Source organism: Balaenoptera borealis (assembly GCF_965194805.1).
Source record: "Balaenoptera borealis genome assembly, chromosome: 3".
NCBI lineage: Eukaryota > Metazoa > Chordata > Mammalia > Artiodactyla > Balaenopteridae > Balaenoptera > Balaenoptera borealis.
In genome coordinates, this window is record NC_138866.1 from 158,353,885 (window position 1) to 158,377,012 (window position 23,128).

The following is a 23,128-nucleotide window of genomic DNA, read 5'->3' on the forward strand; positions in this document are numbered from 1 at the left end:
GCGGTGGAGGGAAGCTGAGCAGCCGGGCTTGTGGTGTCCTGTGAGAGAGTTTTATCCTCAGAGTGATGGCCAGACATTCAGGAGACCTCTAAGGCGAATCAGGAAGGATTTGTGTAGATAGAGGCAGTGGAGTAAGGGGAGCGTCGCTCAGGTGAGAAGGATGAAGGTGTACTGAAGACAGAGAGAAGGGCAGACTTGCAGGAGGCTTTTGAGGCGCGATTGACTAGTGTTAGAATCTGTCGTCTCGTGGCCTTTGTGTGGCCTTCGTGTCTCTATGTAAACCCTGAGCTGGGGGTTTGAGGCCCTCGCATGACTTCTCTTCCCAGCGCATTGCGAACTCAGTCAGTATTTGTGGAATGACACTGTAGACCTTGCCTTCCTCAAAGCCAGCCTGAAAAAGTGCAATAGAAATAATCACTAGATAAATAGGTTAAGATAATCCATATGAAGTTGCGAAATATGGGCCAAGTTCAATTTTCATAGAAACTTCATGTTTAAATAAGTAGGATCGATTAAACGATATGTGTACTTCCCTCTCACAAAGTAAAATACCAGTTCGGTTCAACAAACATCTTTGAGCCCTTTTTATAGTCCATGCAAAGTCTGTCTATGACCCTGAACGTCCACAGCTTTGCCCACCTCTTGGCTGTACCTTAGTTAAACGCTGCATGGAACAAGCCAAGTGGATTTGGCCCCTTTTTCTGGTCAGATAGCTTGGCATGGCTGAAGGAATGGGAAAACTTGCCAGAAGCCTAGCAGGGGTAGGGGTGGGGCACGTTTGTAACCTCACACAGACAGCCAAGACAAAGGTCTCCTCCTCTCCTCCCCTCCCCTCCTCTCCCCTCCCCAGAAGAGCTTTGCTTACCCTCCTGGCTACTAGAGAGCACGTCTCTCTGGAGGGGAGGATGGGCAGGTTTGCCAGCAGCCCCCCGAACAAGACTGGGGGGCTCGTCAGCAGTGATGTAGAACCCCACATGTGCAGCACCCATCGGGACCACCTTGCATCCCCCTCGTGGAAAGTGAGGGCAAGAAGAACCCGTGCAGGCGTGAGGCCCTTGTTGCCGGCTGTGCCCTGAGTAACAGACGGTCCAGCCCAGTCCTCGTGGACTCCTGGCCCTCCCTCAGCTGACTGGATGGACCTGCAGAGAGCAGCTCAGCCCCAGCCTCCCCGAAGCCCAGGGCCCGCTCGACCCCTCGATGGCTCCGCACTCACTCAATTTGTGACTTTGCACAGGCCGGCCTCGAGCGACCACTGGGGGACCCAAATTTGTCATCTGTCAACAGGCGAGCAGCTCTTCATTTTTGACACGAGGAATTCTGCCCCCCCAGGGTTGTCCTTACCTTGTCACTGCTCAAATCCTTCAATCCCCGGTCAAGCGCAACCCTCAGCCATCTCTACTAAAGGTCCTTTTATTCCAAAGGCTATTATTTATTTATCTCAGGTTCAAAAAAGTATATCCTATCACTATAGACTGAATGTTTGTGTCACCCCAAAAATTCATATGTGGAAACCTAGCCCCCAAGTGATGGTGTCAGAAGGCGGGGCCTTTGGGGGGTGATGAGGTCATGGGGGGGTGGAGCCCTCATGATGGGATTAGTGTCCTTATAGGAGAGACTCCAGAGAGCTCCCCGCCCCTTCCTGCATGTGAGGACAGAGTGAGAGGACGCTGTCTGTGAAACAGGAAGTGGGCTCTCACCAGACAAGGAATCTGCCTGCACCTTGACCTTGGATTTTCAGCCTCCAGAACTATGAGGAATAAATGTCTTTTCTAAGCCATCCCATCTGTAGTATTTTTTAACAGCAGCCTGAATGGACTAAGACATCTCTAATTATTCTCTTGCTGCCCATTCCACATGAATTAACTGAAATTTATCTTTTTAATGCAATTTTAGTTGCTCTACATATATATATATATATCTCATGAATTTATGCAAGATTTGTCACAATGAAAGAAACAGACTAATTTGATTTCATCCTTTTCTAAAATACATAGAGCATCCTTTTACTTGGAGGCGCAATTTGAAAATTCTGCCTTATTAGAGACATAAAAACCCGTCGAGTGTCTGACTTTCATGTGGAATCCCTGCTACTGTCATCTGAGTTTTCCTCAAAGGGCAGCTGTTATCTCTGTGGTGGTTCCCGTGTGTGCTGTCTGGATTCTCACTCTCCTTAAATGACATCGACCGGAAGTTGCCTCCTAAGAACTATGTGAAGGCAGCAGAGCAGGTGCCCATGAAGATGGACTGGAAGCCAGCCCTCTTCGCCTGTTTGTGCAACAGTCATGAAACCAGGACTTCCCAGGGGTGGGAGGCAGAGGCTGGCCACAAGGATGAGATGGACAGAGCCAGATTTTAATTTTGCATTGCGTAGTATCTAAAACCTTGATGGTTTGCCTGCTGGTTATGTTTTTTAAAAATTTGATTTCTTATTCTACAAACATGAGATCTGTCCAAACCTCCCTACTTCACCAAGCTCTCATATTTCCAAATCCTTTTCCACTCTATTTTTTTCTTTTTGCCTGAGCACTTATCACCTTCTAACATACTGTATAATTTACTTGTTTAGTGTTTTTTGATTATGAACCATCTCTCTCACCAGAAAGTAAGTTGGACGATGTTGGGATCTTTGTCTCTTCCGTTCATGATACAACCAACGTGTCTAGGGCACTGCTTTGCAACCAGTAGGTGCTTCCTAAAAATGTGCTGAATGAATAAATGACTCCTGCTTTTATTCTGGGAGGCATGTAGGGTCATGTGCATAAGCAATGCCATTGAGTAGGGGCATTAAATGATCATCTGAAGGTGGTATCAGCATTAAACAGAGCAGCCTTGGTTATTTCTCTCAGAGGGTTTCAACAATAGCATCTGTGGGACAGCATTTTATGCTGTGGACCCCTGTCCCCTACGGACTGGATCACAACCTAGAAGTTCACGGAAAACGGGATCCACAGTAAAGCGCTGGAGTGTGTCATGTGTTCTGTGAAATAACACCGTGGTGATGCTCTAGCCACGCCAGTACCATCAGAAGGTACCTCGGCAACACGGACTGTGACAGCTGTTAACTCTGAGTCCCAACCTCGCCGCCACCTTTGCTGCGTTAAGTAGTTCACGTGGGCCTTTGTCAATGTTCTTTTTCCCAGCTTCCTTCTCATTCAGCAGATCACAAGCAAGCCTGGAGCTTTCACTGGTTTCCAAGGGGCTTGGCTCTCGGGGCTGTCTGGACAAGAAGCCCCCAGTGGCGTCCCAAGAGGAGGGTGGTGAGTTAAACGTGGTAGCAGAGAATTCCAACTCTATAAAGCCTTTCCCAGTAGCATGATCAGAGCTTGTGGTCTGGCGAAAATAGTGACTCCTTATTTTAATTTATTTTTAAAGGTAATGTTGATGCTCTGCTTATGGTGATTCCAAGGTCTACAGGAAATCACTTATTTATAATCACTTTAGTAATTGCCAAATGTGGTAACGAATAAGGTTCAAAAGAGGCAATATTGCCAAGATTTAACTTGGATAAGGTCCATGATGACTCATGAGCAGGTGGATAAAACGTTTGTCTCTCCCACAAACCCCTCAAGGTAACATGTCACTGCTTATTAGGTTACTAACTCAATAGTGTTTTTGTTTTACATAGTTTTGCTTTCAAATCCAGTTCGGTAAATATGTAATTCAATAATCCACATTTTAAGAATGGGCTACAATTGAGAAATAAAATGTAGAGAACCAACAGTGCTGACATCAAAGTTTTAATGGGATTTCTCATTCAAGCTGGAAAAAAACAAGAGCAGACAGTCCCTAGGACCTCTCTAATTTAAGAAGATTTTTTGCTCATCACCTTGTCACTTTTCTGTGCTTTGAAATTTTGCATTATCTTGACTTAAAGACTTCATTTTTGCTGGACACATGCCATTTGGTGTTGTTTTGGTGCCTTGGTTATGTGTAGCCACAGAGATTTGAGATGGGTGGACAAATTCAGATCCTTTTTAAGGCTGGGACTGGAGCCCTCCTTAATTTGAGGACAGAAAAACGTAAAAGTTCCTCAGAGGTTTTGATTCTGGCTTATGGTGTCAGAAAGTTCTAATGGTTCTAATATTTTTCATAGGAGTATTTGAAACATATTGAAATAAAATTTCATCTATTTTTATTTTTTTTCTTATCATGGCTAAAGTGTCCAATTAAATAAGAAAAAAAAATTCCAGCAAATAAGAGAGCCCTTTGTTAACTTTTGAAAAAAATTATTCTGGGCAATTTCTCTGAGATAAAATACTTTTTTTGAAACAACGTAATTATGGCGAATTTGTTGGAACTTGAGAATTAGAGAGATGTAGATCTGAGGTTCAAGACCCAGTGAGTATGACAACTTACAAACTATCTCAGTTTCGCCTCTTAATATGGACTTCTGAACCTTATTAACTTCTTTCTAAACCTCATAGTTTGCATTTTTCTCATAAGTGGTACATCTCTTACATGGGTTCTTGTGGGGATTAAATGAGATGGCATATGTGGCGTGTTTACCACGATTCCTGGCAGAAGGAATGCTCCTCTTCTTATCACTCTGGAAAGTTGTTTGATAAGTTTATTGCAAGGTATTTTCATTATCGTAAGGCTACTGTTATAACAGGGTAAAGATTATAACAGTATAGACATTTCCAATACATTTCCCAATGGCCACAGAGGAATAATAAAATGATTTTTATTGCCGACATATAGGAAAAATATTGATTTTTCTGCATTTATTTGGCAACTGGCCATCTTACTGAACTCTCTCATCACCGTTTCTATCATTTTCAAGTGAATGCTTTCTTCATATTTTAATGTCTCTGGTTTATAATCCACGTCAACCATAGTGCTCTCTACAGTTGTCACCGGTGGCGGGGTGGGGGGGGGTGGTTGGTGAGTCCTGGCAGAGCTGTCATTGCTGGCAGATTGCTTTCTTCTGGGCTGAGACGACATCAGTCCATTTGGTTGTCACATGGACTCTTTGCATTGGTAGCACTGGATGCAATTGAAATTTAAATTAAATTTGGGTCAGAAATTGTCAGTTGCCTGAGAAGTGATTACAGGTGATAGAGTATAGAAACAAAAATGTACTGTGTGTACAGACAATGCTTCTACATACCACTTTAATGTGGTATGTACTTTTTAAATGTCTCCAATAGATCATGCAATTCTTCAACTCAGAGAGGTTGTCGTAACGGATTCATGCATCATGAGAGATTATCACTAGGTACTAAATACCAGTTTGAAGTTTCCATATGTCTTCCAAGAAAAAGTTCATTGACTTTTATCCTTATGTAAATAAATTAAGAATAAAATAAAGCAACTATACTCCAATAAAAATTAATTTAAAAAAAAGAAAAAAGAAAACCACAATTTTGACCAAACTGGAAGTATAAACTCCGATCTTCTCTATAATACTTGAAATTATAGTGTCAAGCCTGAAAATGATAAGTGCAGCTTATCAGAACCAATGAGTCCCCATGAAGACATACATAATGGCCAAACATCTTTCAGAAGAAAATCTAAACTATGAAATGAAGATCACTAAACTTAAATATAGATTAAATCTTACAGAGGGAGGCAGTATATAATTGTATGAATAAAAATGTCTTACTGCCTCCTTAGAAAAAAAGTATAAAATTATTTCAGTGTTTTGTTTTTTCTGTAAATTGCTATAAGTAAAGTGATTTTAAATATTCCAATTGATTATATTTTAGAATCAAAGAACGACAGCAGTTTTAATAGCTTGCTTTTTTATTTATTTATTTATTTATTTATTTATTTATTTATTTATTTATTTATTTATGGCTGTGTTGGGTCTTCGTTTCTGTGCGAGGGCTTTCTCTAGTTCTGGCAAGCAGGGGCCACTCTTCATCGCGGTGCGCGGGCCTCTCACTATCGCGGCTTCTCTTGTTGCGGAGCACAGGCTCCAGACGCGCAGGCTCAGCAATTGTGGCTCCCGGGCTCAGCTTCTCCGCGGCATGTGGGATCTTCCCAGACCAGCGCTCGAACCTGTGTCTCCTGCATTGGCAGGCAGATTCTCAACCACTGCGCCACCAGGGAAGCCCCAATAGTTTTCTTTTTTATTCTCTTCATTTCTGTAGACAGATTGTCACAATATCAGCAGGGAAGCAGCAGCCCTGCAGACAATTAAAAACATGAACTTGGGAGTCAGAATGCTTGCGTCTGAATTTTCTCTCCTCTCTCCATTATTCATCATCATGTGCCATAAGCAGGTCATGTATTGTTTCATGTGGTTCGTATCCCCTGCTACCTAGTGTTGGTAACTCCTATGTCCTGGATTACTGAGAGGGCAAGTGAGGAAATGTCACATCATGGGCACTCAGTAATTGCTGAGAACTTTGAATATTTTTATCTACCCTGGATTTTCAGGGGTCTTCCAGTTTCAAGAAACAGAGACTGTCTATCTATTAAATGATTACAAGCAGAGCTCACAGGAATCTAAGAACCAAAAGCTGAGCAGAGATTTTTATTTCCCAGGGACAGTGGAAGATGTCAAGAACTAGGGCTGCTTTCTCAGAGGGCCACCCCCATTTTTCTCTGCCTTTCTCTGCTCACAACTCCCTTCCTTCTAGTTCCTCTTGCTTCTTTATCTCTCTCCACTTTTAGTGAAAAGAATCATCTCTATTTTCCTGGGAAGCAAATACGATTGGCGCAATTATTTTTTGAACCAAGACACATAAGTCAGATGCTGCTAGCCAGGCTGTGGGTGGCTACACTCACAGCAGGTGCTCAGTACACCTGATCAGTAACTAGTGGGGTCTGAATCAGGCTCAGTGGCGGTGTCAGTGGGTCAAATGTCTTATAAAAGAGATGTTTGAAAGATGGACATCAAAATGTGTTTATAATATCTCCTCTCTTTTATTTACATTTAATTTTTCTTGTCTTGTTGCATTTACTACAACTCCAAAATCATGTTAAATGATGACAGGAAATGGGTGTTCTTGAGAGGTACTTTTTCTAGGTCATGAACAGACATTCACTATGATTGCTTCACAACAGAATGCCCTTTTTAGTTTCAGGAAGATTTAGGTCAGCTAGATTTACTATCTTACTCTCTGGCACAGTTGTACAAATACCACAATAGTTTTGCTTCCTGATTCTTCCTTGTCTAGTCCCCATAGTGGCAACCCTCTTTTTATTAATTGAAGATTTCACCAGGTACATAAATAGAATTCATTAGATTGTCAGCTATGTGATTTTTTAAAATAAATAAATTTTATTAGATTTTTCAAAGCTAAATCTTCCTGTTTCAGACTTGTGAGAAAATAACTTGGGGTAAATTTTAGAGATAACTAATCTCATTCTTTTTGTGCTTGTTGGGGGAAGGCATTATTTGGATTAAATGAACTATCAGAAGAAAACCTCATGCCAATATTCCTAAGAAGAACATTATCATCACCCATTATCTCCCTTTTTTGGATAAAAATACCACTACACTAATTGGGAGGAACATGGGAGGTTCTGTGGGTAACAGACATTCTACCTAATTGCCTTACCTCATCCTCCTTCGAACTTACTCTTCGGAGGTACTAAGCTGTGTTTTTTAACTTGTGTAGAAGGAAAAATAGAATGAAGTCATTCGCTGTCAGATTCACACACAGAAAAGGTGTCATACTCCTAGATACATGGATTATAACATTTCTTCTCCCACAACATAATATGGTATCACATAGTCAAAGCACCCTTGTGTGTATATCTGGATAAATTAGCCTGTAGGATATAAGTGTATCCTTCATTGTGGCTGAAACCTCACCACTTTCATACACAAAGATAAAACAGATGGGACTGCAAGCCGGTGAGAGTAGAAATAGGACAGGCACATTACTGCATCATTCTGCTGGGTCCGTTTCATACAGCAAGTGAAGGATAATAGCAGGGACCCACACACAGCGGCGCCTGAGTCATTCTGGGCTCTGGGATGACATCTAGCCACCTGAGTAATCTGCCCAACGCAGGACGATGGTCAGAGCTGAGTTGGCCCAAGCCTTGCCCAATGATCCCCGTCTTCATCACGTGTACAACTTCTAACATGTGCCTTGCAGGTGCCAGCCTCCGGCATTAAGAACCAAGAACCTCCACTCCCATCCTGCCTTCAGCATGTCAAGTCCTCCTCACAATACGCTAGATGGTCCAAGAGATGCAGTTTCTTGCTTTTGTGGTATTCATCTTGCTTGTGAAATTCAAAGTTTGGCAACCACACTTGGGTAGCACAATTTTGAATACATCTTTCTTCTCTCCATTAAATGCCTCTGGTTTTCTCAATATAGAGTCATTGGCAAGCTGTTACTCTCTGCCAAGGGAAGAGACCCCTGATTATACCCTGCACCTCAAAGAGACTCTTATTACTGAGTGAACCGGGTAAAAATCGATTGAATCAGATAATCACATCATTTCTTTCTTTTTAACGTTTGCTATAAATATTTTATATTACACATTTTTATGAGCTTATATCTGAAGTATGAAACTGAGATAGATTTCAGGTTTGAAACAAGAAAATGTTACAAATATTCTTCAAAGTTACATCAATATGCCAATCCACCGTAGAGTTTCACCAGTGTTTTTGAACTAAAGTTGAAAGGGAATTGCATTTGTCTGAGCTTTCCAAATTAGGTTATCATGTCTATTTATGACCGTCAGTTCCTGCCATGTAACATGATTACGTGGGCTTGATCAGAAGTGACACATCAGTTGATTTATATGATGTGTCAGCCAGCAAGATACAAAGGCTGATAATTTCCTGTAATTACTTTTAAAAGAATTTTGAAAATGGACTTTAAATAAATAGTATGGGGCTTCTATTTGAAGTCATGCTTAAATGTCATTCCAAGATATTACAAGGAATGAAATAATCAAAGATGCAGAATGTTAACAAGAGTTTCCTAACTGAAAAATTGAAGACTGGACATTGTTTTTTTCTGGCATCTTCTTATGGCAAGAGGTTGGTGGGTATGACCTGGGAATTGCTCCACCCTCAACCGAAAGAGAGGGATTTTGCTGCATCTCTCACTTTCCCGTCCTGTCACTGTTCATCTGATCCATGAGTCATTTGTGCCCTTTGCTTTGAATTCACCTCTCCGCTCATTTCCTACCCAAATTCTTTACACCTTTCACAGCCAAGGGGAAGAAAAATGCTACTGCCAAGAAACCTTTCTTGACAATAGTCACTTCCACAGATCCCTGTCATTTTAGTAACCCCGCCTGGGGATCCGTGCCAGTCTGTCCCCGAGGCTCTGAGTCACCGTGACTATGCCGTCCTGCACTGCCCAGCGGGGCTTGTGCAGCCACGGGTTTCCCAGGCTCAGACGTGATTTCCTGTTACAACACACAGCAATGTGCTACGGCATGTTTTGCAGTCTGTTTCTTGACATTTCCTCGGTCCCACCTTTTGACCTGGTGACTTATTTCATTTCATAGTTCATTTCTCCGTGAATCTGGCATAAAGTCAGCACAGCAAGAAGGGGAGACAACAGGGGGCTTCAGAATGTCTGACACATAGGCCTGGGTTTAAATTGAGTTCACCCATCTATTCTCTGAGGAATTCTGAAGAAGCTATGGACCCTGTCTGAGGATCGTTTTCTTAATCTGTGAAACGGCATCCGTAGTGCTTACCTTGCAGGGCAGTTGTAGCTGGCCAAGCCCCAGTCCCTTTTCACTCAAGGCCAGGAACTTGCACTCAGTACATTTCCAGATGCATTTGGGGCTCAGAAATATCAGGTGATGAAAATATTGGCTGGGGTGTGATTTTTACTTCCATCCTGGACTGTAAGTCAGATTTCTCGCCTGATTGCAATGCCTCCAGGGGACCTGAGTTAGCATTTTGCCCAGTTTGACTGGTTGCCCAAATCCTTTACCAACATTCAGCTTTTCCGTTCAGTTTATTGCTTCATAGCAGAATCAATTTATCACTAGTCAATTTAGTTATACCTTTCCTCCATTTTTTCTGTGATGTACATTTTTTTCCCAATTAGATGATGATTTCTTGGTGGTCAGCAACTGTATCTTTTATTGGTCAAGTGTTCACATTGGCAAAGCCAGCATGCTTAGCACATAGAAGAATTCATTGTTTATTGACTAAATAGAGTGACGTATAGATGTCAGAAAATTTTTTTTCTATTCCTGTTAATCTATAAAGATGTTGAAGAGGGAAAGAAAATTGATGAATTGATGTTTCAGTGTGTGTGTTTCATAAGATTGAGCTTCAGGAGGCAGGGCGGGGGTTTTCTCCATCCTTGTGTCTCAAGGTCCCAGAATCCCAGGGTCTTAGCACACATTATGACATACATGATGAATGAGTGAATGAATGACTTCATAGAAAATGAAGTAAATAGCCATTCTTTTGATGTATAATATCTTTCCTGATATCAGAATATCTATCAGCAAATGCTTTGTCAGAAATTGTCCTGCCATCAGAAGGCTGTCATGTCTTGAAAAGCAGTTTCCAGCAAGTTAAGAGCCTGGCTCTTGGGAGCTTGGCTATAATTTACATTCGCTGGGTAAGTTCATTGATTTATTGTAAATCTCTATGCTTGTGGAAGTGGGTGTGTCAGACAAGGTAGTCTTTTCTAAGCTGGTTTCAATGCCAGAAGATTCTTCGAAACCGAAGTTAATTTCTATCTATTTCTTGCCTGCTCTACACACACACACCAGAAGTTTTGATAAGTCTCACCAGGTAACTGACACATTTCAAAAAACAAACACTTTTTAAGACACCACTAAGCTAAACATCCTTAGTAGGACCACATATTTTTACCAAAATTCAAAGATTCTCTTAAATGTGGAGCCATCCTGGGACATGAGACAACAAATCTTGAGACTGTCCTATGTGCAAATGTCCAAGAACACTTGGATGCTCTCGACTTAGGGTAAGAAATGGTCAAAACTGTTTCCTAGGAGAAAGAGAATTCCTTCTTCAAAAAGGGTAATTTCTGTACCATATTAAGAAAGAACTGTTTTTAATTAACTCTTTTTATCCTAACTCACTAAACCACCAGAGGTACACTATTGAGCTTGACCTGGTCGAGATGAGATTCTGAAATATATCATTCTGCCGGCCTTGGACAGCCTTATGTAGCAAGAAGGATCTATGTTGGATCATGGAGAATCCTTCTTGGGTTTCATTTGTGGACGATCAGGACTCTCCCATGACTGCTGCTCTTCCTACAGAATATTACGGAATGCCTTTGCCCAGCTTTGAGAATGTGTAAGTGCAGTCATCCTAAAAGCATTCTACACCACGCTGGCCCAAAGAGCACTGCATCTAATACATAGGAAATGTTTATTTTATTTATTTAACCTTCAAGATCCTTATTAGCAGTTGTAGAAAAGTAAAGATTTATTCATCAATAAAATCCAAAGACTCCATTTACCAAATTTACATTCTTTATTTTAATGAAATTTGTCTGTAGGGCTTTTAAAGTTCATTTATAATGTTAGAAATATATTCAGCTCTGCTGTCTTGGAGATAGATGGCCACATTATTACTTGTCTGTCAACTATAAGTAGGGCTGTTAATAATGTAAAGACAGCTTCTAAAGATTCCAAACATGGGTGTTTCCTTTAGAGGAAATTGCAGTTCTAACCTTTGAGTTCCTTTTGGAATCAATTACCTGACTTTGCAAGTATTATGAAATACCTTACCTTTCAGTTAGGAGAAAAAGATATAAGTTAATAGTCTTCAGAATATTTACCAAAAAAGTCCAATGAAGCTTATGAATATTAGCACTAAGAGGATGGTGAATATGACACATGTTTCAAATTGGGACTAACCTATTCTATACATTACATAAAAAGAATAGTCTGGACTCCCTTCTGACTGGCATATGGATTTACATGTGATGCCAGAGTTGGGGCAGGAATCAAAAAAGTGAAAAATTATCTACTGTTGTAAGAGGAGATGCCTTCTTAGCCTACATTTAATGTGTTGATATATATTCAGAGATGCCTTCCTTTTTCTTTACCCCCACAAGGAGTCCAAAGAGAATATAATAAGAGAACCAGTGTTAGAATAAATCTGAAAATGGATTTTCTGGATTACACCATCCAATTTCTTAAATATCCACACAGAGTTACAACTATGTCCATCTTTTAGCTATCTTCTTCCCTCTATCTTAGGATGAACCAGTGTGACAGTACGACCCTACACTTCCCTGAATATGAACTGGAGACATTATACTATCCAACAGTCAGTACTTTCAGGTACAAGTAAAGAATGTTCATACATTCTACCAGTAAATATGCATTTATCAGGCACTGTTCTTGCTTTAGTAGATGCAACAGGAATGCATGGCTATTTTCTTTTTTAAAAAAGCTTAAATTTGATTTGAAAACATGAGAACGACATCTAAAACACCACTTAGTGCTGTGAAGCACATCTGGATCTCTGAGAAAAGAGAGGTCGCTGTGGATTTGCTGTCTCAGCAGACTTCACGCAGAAGTGGATGAGGAGGTACCCCCGGAAGATGGGGTTGACGGGATAGATTGACAAGGATGGGAGAGAATTTAGAAACACTTCAGTTACACATTCTCTGCGGAAGGGTTGCCTCATCAAGATCTAAATAAACGTCTTTATTCATTTAATTGTTAAAAGAACAGAGTTGGCTTTATTGTGAAAATTTCCTTTCAGAACCTGTTCATCTGGACAATTTTCAGACAATGGGTGATCTAAGACTTCACTGGCAAGAAAATAAACAATAAAATGTACGTTCATTTTCATAAACTTCAAAAGATAGCATTGAATAATACCCTGAGATTTTGTTTTTTCCAGTTGGGGGAAAAGCTGTTAGGATTTTGAAATATGTGGACGTGGATGTGATTCAGGAGTGTGGCTGACACAGCATCCACGTTGTTTTATGAGATTTCAATTTGTAGCTTCTACATGATGACAGTTTCACTCATCTAGTGCACACTTGGGAACTGTGTGATCCACGACTGTTCTCACCAATTGGTGTGTCCTCAGGGTTGAGAAACTGCTTTGCTAAGGAATAGCTGTGAGCTGGACAGCAAATAATTCTGGCAGTAAGGGACACTGTCTTACTCTTTTTTAAAATTCCATATTCTGGCAGGGTTTCACTGCTCTGTCTAGGGGCAGAGGCGAAGTCGTGCCAGAAGAATAGCTGCAGATTTTCATGTAATTCTTAAATGTATAGGGCTTCCCTGGTGGCGCAGTGGTTAAGAATCTGCCTGCCAATGCAGGGGACACGGGTTCGAGCCCTGGTCTGGGAAGATCCCACATGCCGCGGAGCAACTAAGCCCGTGAGCCACAACTACTGAGCCTGCGCGTCTGGAGCCTGTGCTCCGCAACGGGAGAGGCCGCAACAGTGAGAGGCCCGCGCACCGCGATGAAGAGCGGTCCCCGCTCGCCGCAACTGGAGAAAGCCCTCGCACAGAAACGAAGACCCAACACAGCCAAAAAAAAAAAAAAAAAAAAAATGTACAGTATCTATGTTTGGTGAAAGAGAGAAAACCACCCTGTTAGCATATGTCCCCGAGAAGTGTTACATTCAGCAAGCTCTCCTTAGCACTGCTAGAAAAACATGCAAAGGATATGTCTCCTCTGGCATGAAATCTCTTTTGTCCTTGGAGAATTTAAAGAATATTCATTCATGACTGATCTTTATTCACTTTTATCAATTATTTAGTTGTTAACAGGAGTTAACTTGACTGGCTAACACAACACTTTCCAACACATTAAGGCAGCAATGTAGCTTAATAGTTAAGAACATTGGCTTTGAAAATTTAGCCGTGGTTTAAATCCTCTCCTTCATTTATCAGGAGGGCATCCTTGAACAAATCGTTTAAACACTTTGGCTCTCATTTTCCTCATCTGAAAAATGGGACAATAATTGTCCCTGCCTTATTAGATTGTCTTGGAAATCAGGTATAGTACCCAGACCAAGGCCTTTGTTTAACCAATGATTTGTTGGTCTCCGACAATACTAGAACAGGATGCAGGTGTGTTTCTTTTCAAACATGATGGAGAGCTCTTCCCCTTCCTTTCTCACTCTTTTTCCAGAAAATAAGGGAAGCATGTCTGTTATTGTTCCCAATGAGAGGACAGCTGGCATCGTAAGGGAAGGTGCAGGCAGCTGTGGGGACCATCCTGGATGCTATGATCCCCCTAATTTATATGTCAGTGTGTACCTTGAACGATGGAATTTGACTATAGCTTATTAGTAACCTTAGAACTTATCTCCTTTGATTTTATGAGAGTCTTTGCTAAGCTGGGGTTTCAGAATAGAATTTTTCTTAACTTCTATCAGATTTAGGTTATGGGTAAACACATCAGAATGAGATCTAATTTTGTCCTCTTGTTCCTGGCTTCATCAACATGTAGATATTCTGTTTCAACATCGTTACAATGACAAGATTTTTAAATTCACCCACGGAGGAAATGTAATTTTCACTTGCATAATTTTCATATTCATATATAATGGATATGATCTTTATATTAGTGTTGATGTGCTTGGGAACATACTGACTAGCGTATTTGTGGAAAAGCTGAAATTTTAAAGATGTTGACCAAAAAAATGTGTATTTCTTGGACAGGGTGCACACTGAATCATCTTCACATATCATTCCTCTACTATAAGCTGAAATCATGTAGTTAGTATTTTCCAGTTAATTGAATTATAATCTAGTTTTGGAAAATAAAATGCACAAAGACACCAGGCAAGGCAGGGATCTTGAGATACTAACACACACCCTCTGTTCATTTTCCCGTTTGTCTGAGTCAATATTTCTCTCTCAGCACTTGTCTTAGTTTGGGCTGTTATAACAGAATACTGCAGACTGGGTGGCTTAAACAATGGGACTTTATTTGTCACAGCTCTGGAGGCTGGAAGTCCAAGATCAAGGCCCCTGCAGATTCGGTGTCTGGTGAGGACCTGCTTCCTGGTTCACAGAAGGCGTCTTCTCCTTGTGTCTTCACAGGGCAGAGAGCAGAGGGAGAAGCAGGCTCTCTCCTGTCTCTTCTTGTAAGGATGCTAATCCCATTGTGAGGGCTCCACCCTCATGACCTCATCACCTCCCAAAGTATCCACCTCCTGATACCATCACACTGGGTGCTAGGATTTTCAACATCTGGATTTTGGGGGGACACAGACATTCAGTCCATAACAGCTCTTGATACTCTTTTTATTTATATTTTCAGTAATGTATAATTAGTACCTTTTTCCCTGGGTACACACTCAGCATTCATTCATTCATAACATACTATTTAATTTACTAATTATTCCATGTTTGTGCTATAGATGTGGATCGACGCCCTCTAAACTGATCATCAGACACACGTGGATAGAAGTCCAATCAACACTGAACCCCAATGTGCTTGTCGAAAAAAGAGTCAAAAGACTTCCAAAATTTTAACTTCATGATTTGAAATTTTTAAACAGAATTTATATCTAATTATGTTGAACAAAGATATATTCCATACAAATACTTTTCCTGTTGACCACTTTTTAACTTCAACACTCAAAATAAAATAAATATAATTTTCTAAAATATGTTAAAAATAATTTTCTCTAAATGGTGTTTGGACAGATTTTAAGCTTTTTGATGACACAACTGATTATTATTTAAAAATCCAGGGGCTTTGTTGTTGTTGTTGTTATCTGTACAATATGATTTGAAATTATTTTTTTCTCTATCTGACCCTGCTTTGATTGGCTAAAAACCATCACTTTTCATTCCAAGGTTCTGCCTAACATGATTACTTTAATCTCAAATAGTTTTTCTAGTTTGCTGCTTCTAAACTGTTGTTAAGTAAAACGTAGGTAACAGACAACAGTATCTACCTTACATTGTCTTGAAAATTATATATAATATTTACACATAATGCCAGAAGAAGGCTTTTGCTTACCAAATTATTTGTTGGTCTCAAACAATGTTAGTTGGTACCATAAAACTTTTTTTTTAAAGGAATTTATTACCTTTTAAAGCCAATTGGTTTGTTCTTCTTTTGCATCTGTTGTGTTGCAATTACACAGGCAAGAGGAAAACTTATTACTAAGTGAAAAAGTGATATATTTCTAGTGTAAATGGAACACTGAAGGTAGATAGTAGATGTCTCTGAGTGACTTTCATTGTATTTTTTTCAGAAGTAGAGAAAGGAGAAATTATTGAGTAAAATGTGAGAATTAATTTTACTGAATTTATTAGTTAAAAGCACATTAAAATCAAAAGAATCTGCATAAAGTCTATGCTTTCACTAAAAAAAAAAAAGAAATCAAAGGGATTACTTTGTTTAAACCATTTGTTTTACTAATGAGCCAGGCAAAAGTAATAATCAGAGACTTAATAAACTAATTAAAAATTTTAGAAGACACAGGAAAGCAAGTATTTAAGAGTTTTAGTGACCAGAGGTAAAAAAGGTGAAATGAGTATTCTCATGTACTGTTGTATCATTGTAAATTGGCATCGCTTTTTTGGAAAACCATTTGAGTCATAAAAATAAATATCTCCTTTGACTCAGGAGTCCTGTTTCTGGGAATCGATCCAAAGAAAATAAATGAAATGAAGGCAAAAGCTACATGAACAGATCATATTCATTTTAGCCTGTTTTCTAAGCATAAAAAGTGAGAAGTTGATGAATATACAAAATCAGAAAACAGATAAATAAATGATGGGCAGGTTCTGAATGGAATATTATGCTCATTAAGAGTCACGGAAGATACTGAATACAGAATGCTCGTGGGAGGGGTGTGCGTGCCTTTCTCTATGATCACGTTAGCAGATGCGGCACATGGAATTATTTCCTGTCCTTCCTAAAATCCCATTAAAGTAACAGTGAAGAAGCACAAAGAAGAATATTCATAAAAGATCTGAGAGGAGGAAAGGTGAGCGAACAGCCATTCAGTAATATTGATCAACGTGTAGAATGTGGAAAACATTTAGACACATTTATAAAAAAAATCAGAGCTAACCCTAGGCTGGATCGTGCATAGGAAATAGAGAGAGAGGAGGGGCAAGGCCCTCCCTTCTGAAGTGCTTGAGAAACCCTCCTCTTGCTTCTTAAAAGTATGGGAAGTGAGAGTGGGAAGTGGGGCAGAGACCAACGTCAAGAATTGCAAAACTGTCAATGGAAGAGCTCTGCAAGTCATTGTAGACAGACAGACAGACAGACAGACACACACACACAGGCTTTCTGGGGTGGCACTTTTCTCGGGGTTAAATGAGATGCACACCCACTGAACATGGGAAGGGTTAGGGCTGTGCTTGTTTGTATTGACGCCCAGAGTCAAGCCTTCTTCCTCTCTCAAGAATGGAGAGGACCCAGATGTCCTGCCTGCTTCCCACGCAGCCATCCTACACTGAACCCTTCCAGTCACCACAGCTTCCCTGGGTGAGCAGAGGTTACAGTCAACCTACCCACTCAAGGGAGGACTGTGTAGAGATAGACGTCCAAGGCTTCAGAAGAAACTCGGAGCAGCCTTCTGTAATTAACTAGTCCTTCAATTCACAAACATAAGCAGACAACCAAGGGGCACCAGACACCAGAAGAACACCAGTAGTGCCCTGTGAAAAAAATTGCTAGGATGAATAAATACTGTTACCAATTGTGTAAACCACATAAAAAAATCAAGGGGATGGTAAAGATTTAAAATCATCTCCTATTAGTAGTATCTTTAGAAAGATTCAACAAGATAATGCTTCTATGAAATAAGAAGAGACTGTGATTAAAAGGGATTTTAAAATCTCCAAAGAATTCTTGGATTTTTTAAAACTTAAAAGAAGTAGTTGATACTGGTTCCCAAGGAAGTTTCTGCTCATAGGCTTCTGCCCCAGGAAGTGTGATTCTCCATAACTGCCTGTCTGTATCTTCATTTTTGGGGGGTCAGAGGTTTGCTCTGTGACCACAGCTCTCTGACGGATTTAAGAAGAGCTATTGATTTTCAGTTTAGCTTTTTTTCTTGTTTTATGGATGAGATTGACAACGTCCAAGCTCCTTACATGCTGGCCCAGAAAACATTTCTGTTCACATTTTTGGAATTTTTAGCAGAATGTACTTTAGAAATAGAAAAGTAAAATTCCATTGACGGAATTAAAGAAATAGACAAAGAAATCTCTCAGATTTTGGACAAAGAGATAAAGAAATAGGAAATGTGTGAGAAGAGATGAAAAGGTCAATCAGTGAGTCAGTATGAATCTAGTCCAAAAAAAGAGAGACTCCAGGAAACAGAGGGAAAAAGCTAACAAAAGAGAGTAGAACTTGCTGGAACCGAAGAAAGGAGGGTCTTTAGATTAAATTGTGCTGACGAGACCATGAACAAGAACTGATATGCAGACACAGCTTTTCGAACTTTTAGCACACCAAGGATAAAGGACATATTTAAAGACTCCAGAGAGATGGAGGGTGAATTTGCATTACTTGGAAAGGAAAACAGACTGGCACTGGTCTGGTTTCTTAATAGCAGCAGTGAAGTTGGTGGAACCTTGCATCAAAGTTCTGGGGGTAAATAATTTGAACCTAGAATTCTGTCATCACAGTGTCCATCAGCTGAGAATGAGAAATACTACATTTCACCTGGAATTGTAAATGGGAATGCCAACAACAACAATATTAAAAAATGAACCAGGTCACTTACAAGACAATAAGAATTGTTGGGCCCTGGAGGAAACCGGAGGATGTACAGGCTCTGCCTAAAGGTAGATGTGACCAAGAAAGCACCATGAAACCAAATCTAACAAACCCAATCTGCCTGCCTGCCAGGGGCAGGTGACTTCCAGTTCACACTTCCCATAGACCAGCCCAAAAGAATCAACTGCAAACACACCAACCGCAATGTCTGCAAATGAAGAGGAGATGCGGCTCAAGAAACCATGGATCTAACCTCAGAATGAAAGAAAAAAAACACTTTAGTGTCCAACTGTGAGGTAGGCTTAGAAAGCAACTGGGTCATATTAGGATACGATGTCAGAAAGCTCCAAGGCAGTATTTTGAATTGAAACCTCAGAAATAAATAATATGAACGTATTGACAAAATGAAGACAGATATTGCTTTTGTCAAAGGAGACAGAACGAAGGCAGGAAGGGAGAAAGAGAAAAAAATAAACTTACCAGAAATTCCAGGTACAATAAAATCCATACAAGAAAGTCTGAGTCCAAATATTAAAAGGAAGATGTGAAATGGTCTTTAGGTAATTATAAAATTAAAATACTTTCTGATTTTGTTGCTGTACATATCCTCCTTAAAGTGTCACAGATACGGTCATTAACAAAATGGTATTATCCCTGAGCATTGGAGGTCTGGAAGGGGATGTGTTTGTACTTGATGGTGCTGGCAGCAATGGCGTGGGACGGCGTGGGAGGAGTGAAGGGTTGTTGGTAGAAGGTTGAGCTTTATATCTGGTTTGACACAGGGTAAAATGGGGCCATTATGTGCTGGTGCGGGATTTAGAAGTAGGAAAGCTCGTGAAGATGCTGGGCCCCTGCATTCAGTAGGACTGGAAGTATTGAGAGAAGTTACAAAGGGGTGGAGGTCCCCACTGGTATCTGTATTACGCCAATTGATGTGCATTTATATTACACCAAATGTATGCAGATAAAATGTTTCCAGGTAAATATGTCATTTGTTTTGGTAGCCTTGTGGAATTATGAGATTTTCCCCCTGTTTCCCTAGCTTTCTTTTCTGTGGTAATATAATTTCATAATAAAATTGACTTTAAAATTAAAAATGGTGGAACAGCTTCTTCTAGATGTTAAAGTCATGGACCAAAGTTAATTATCAGGTTTACAGCAGTCACATCTGTCATATCGTGTGGTTGCCAAGAAGTATCTTAAAAATATGAAAATGCCTCCACTGTCATGGTTTGGTCCAAGTGCCTCTGAAAGCCTTCAGGATAATGACCCCCCAGTTCTGTTATGATGACATGGGAGCTGGTGGAGGTGGGCTGATCCCCAGGAAGACCTTCAAGGCGGATGTGACTGAACCCCTCCTTTTGGACCATTGGAAATATCAAGCGAATGGTTGGGCAAATCATATCATCCTTTCTTTTTTTTTTTAAATACTGAAAATATTTGGAGCATATATATCAAAGACTAAAAATGTACTCCTGGTCCTCAGCAAGATGAGGAAAGGACCTGACCTGCATCTTTCCCTGTTCTTTGGCAGGTTTTCAAGAGGAGATTTTTTTCCTTAAATACGGTCTCACAATAAAATAAGGAAATACTTGCCCAGTGGGAAGGTATTTTGAGACTTGTGATTTAACTATGTGTGCTTTACTAATCATCTATGCAAGGCTGGGCAAAAGCTTAATATGGTTTGCTCTTGGGGGAGAAAAAGGATGGCGCTGGAAGCTTTCTAAGGGACCCTCAGGTGTAAATTCTGTGTCTCTGAGCCAGACCGAGGTCTGGAGGGGGGATGGGTTCCTCTGAACTTGGCATTCACAGCCCATCTCTTTCTTGTTGTCGGGATGGGTGGCTGGCCTCTAGGAGGACCGCCCTCTGGCCACTGTCCTTCTCCTAATGCTGCTCCAGCGGCCAGTAGGGGGACATCTGTCTGGCTGTGCCTGAGTTACTGACTGTTTACTAATCAGCACTTCCTTGCTCATCTCCATCTGGAGATGGATTGTTTTAGATGAGGTCGAAAGTGCTGAGTGAACAAGGTAAACTGAACGGCTTCAGCTTACATGTGAGATCATGTATGTGAAGACGCGCTGACAATGGTAAAATTCTGGACAGAGACCTGAAATTATTATTACTATGATTAAAATCACCATCTTACTATCAATATGTCATATTTTTCATTACAGCTAATTATATAGGAAAATAAAAATATATTAGACCGTGTTGTAATTGAACGTGAAGATAATTAGCATTTTCACTTAAAGACAATTTCTTCCAGAAATGTTGAAGTGGTATTGGATAACCCAGTAGTATTTTCCTGGATAACACATCTGTTCTAGACTAAAAGCTATATATATATACACCCTTATTCCTTGCCCTTCTCTGTGTGTGTGTGTGTGTGTGTGTCTCTCTCTCAAAAGACAGTGTTAGATCCTAGCCAAGAAAACAAGCTGCCTATTTCTGAAAGTAACTTGAAAAATTCTGGACAGTGGGCTTCCCTGGTGGCGCAGTGGTTGAGAATCTGCCTGCCAATGCAGGGGACACGGGTTCGAGCCCTGGTCTGGGAAGATCCCACATGCCGCGGAGCAACTAGGCCCGTGAGCCACAATTACTGAGCCTGTGCGTCTGGAGCCTGTGCTCCGCAACTAGAGAGGCCGCGATAATGAGAGGCCCGCACACCGCGATAGAGAGTGGCCCCCACTTGCCGCAACTAGAGAAAGCCCTCACACAGAAACGAAGACCCAACACAGCCATAAATAAATAAATAAATAAATAAATAAAAATTCTGGAGAGTGTATGGATGAGAACTTTTGACTATTAAATGATTGAATTGTAAAGAAATGGAATCGACCTTGTTTTCCCTATTGTTCATATTAATTTAACAAACTCTCTAATAAAAATTTTTAAAAAGCGTAATGTATTTCATGATTTTACTTAAGATTTCAACCAGAATCAAACATAAAGATATGCTTTGTTGTTTGATTTTATTCTTAGCGTAGTGCAGGTTTTAGAATGCAAACACATCCCAACATTCAGAACAAGCTCTTACTGTGGAGCAGGTGTGCTGATTCTCGCAGGGGAGAAGCATGAAGGAGCATGGTGCTTGGGAAGACACAGATCTGGCGTCATATCTCAGCTCTGCCACCAACATGCTGTGTGATGCTGGTCACATTACTTAACCTCTCTGAATCTCATATCTAAAATTTGCCTATTGTTAAAAGTAATTGAGATAATATACACAAAGTCCCTAGAGAGAAGTGTTCAATAAAAGTTATTCTTTCTTACCTTAATTACCCAAATCTTTTTCTTTTTGCAGATAAGTTAAGCAACAAAAACATATGGAAAGTGATTAACACCATAATAAAACTCTTTTCAAATCTTCTTTTTTTTTTAACTGTCAAGTAAATATTTGTTTTAATTGTTCTCATTGAAATATGTATTTTTATTTATTTATTTTCAATTTTACTTTTTAAGGGAATTTTAAAAAATTGAAGTATAATCACTGTGCAGTATTATATTAGTTACAGGTGTACAATATAGTGATACACAATTTTTAAAGTTTATACTTCATTTATAGTTATTATTAAATGTTTGCTATATTCCTTGTGCTGTACAATATATCCTTGTAGCTTATTTTATACCTAATAGTTTATACCTCTTACTCCCCTACCCCTATGCTGCCCCTCTCCCCTTCCCTCTCCCCTTCCCTCTCCCCTCTGGTAATCACTAGTAGTCACTGTGAGGCTGCTTCTGTTTTGTCGTATTCAGTAGTTTGTTTTGTTTTTTAGATTCCACATATAAGTGATATCATACAGTATTTGTCTTTCTCTGTCTGACTTAGTTCACTGAGCATAGTGCCCTCCAAGTCCATCCATGTTTTTGCAAATGGCAAAATATGGTTCTTTTTATATGGCTGAGTAATATTCCATTGTATAGATATACCACATCTTTTTTAAAAAACTTTTTTTGGAGTATAGGTGCTTTACAATGTTTTGTTAGTTTCTACTGTACAGCAAAGTGAATCAGCTATACGTATACATATATCCTCTCTTTCTTGGATTTCCTTCCCATTTAGGTCACCACAGAGCATTGAGTAGAGTTCCCTGTGCTATAATGTAGGTTCTTATTAGTTATCTATCTTATACATAGTATCAATAGCATATATATGTTAATCCCAATCTCCCAATTCATCCCAGCCCCCCTTTCCCCCTTGGTTCTCTACGTCTGTGTCTGCATTTCTGCTTTGTAAATAAGATCATCTATACCAACTTTTTTCAGATTCCACATATATGCATTAATACACGACACTTGTTTTTCTCTTTCTGACTTACTTCACTCTGTATGACAGTCTCTAGGTCCATCCACGTCTCTACAAATGATCCAATTTTGTTCCTTTCTATGGCTGAGTAATATTCCATTGTATATATGTACCACATCTTCTTTAACCATTCATCTGTTGATGGACACTTAGGTTGCTTCCCTGTCCTGGCTATTGTAAATAGTGCTGCTGTGAATATTGGGGTGCATGTATCTTTTTGAATTAATGTTTTG

General features: G+C 40.0%; 2 long non-coding RNA genes across 2 annotated transcripts in view; one reads left to right on the forward strand and one right to left on the reverse strand.

The window, feature by feature from the left end:
* LOC309625960 overlaps nt 1–23,128 on the forward strand; it is a 431,996-nt gene that overhangs the window by 210,906 nt on the left and 197,962 nt on the right. The gene's annotated exons all lie outside the window — the stretch shown is intronic.
* LOC309625974 overlaps nt 1,296–23,128 on the reverse strand; it is a 247,575-nt gene continuing 225,742 nt past the window's right edge. The window contains exon 4 of the long non-coding RNA XR_014242858.1: nt 1,296–6,131. This is a non-coding gene — a long non-coding RNA (uncharacterized lncRNA). The remainder of the gene's footprint in view (nt 6,132–23,128) is intronic.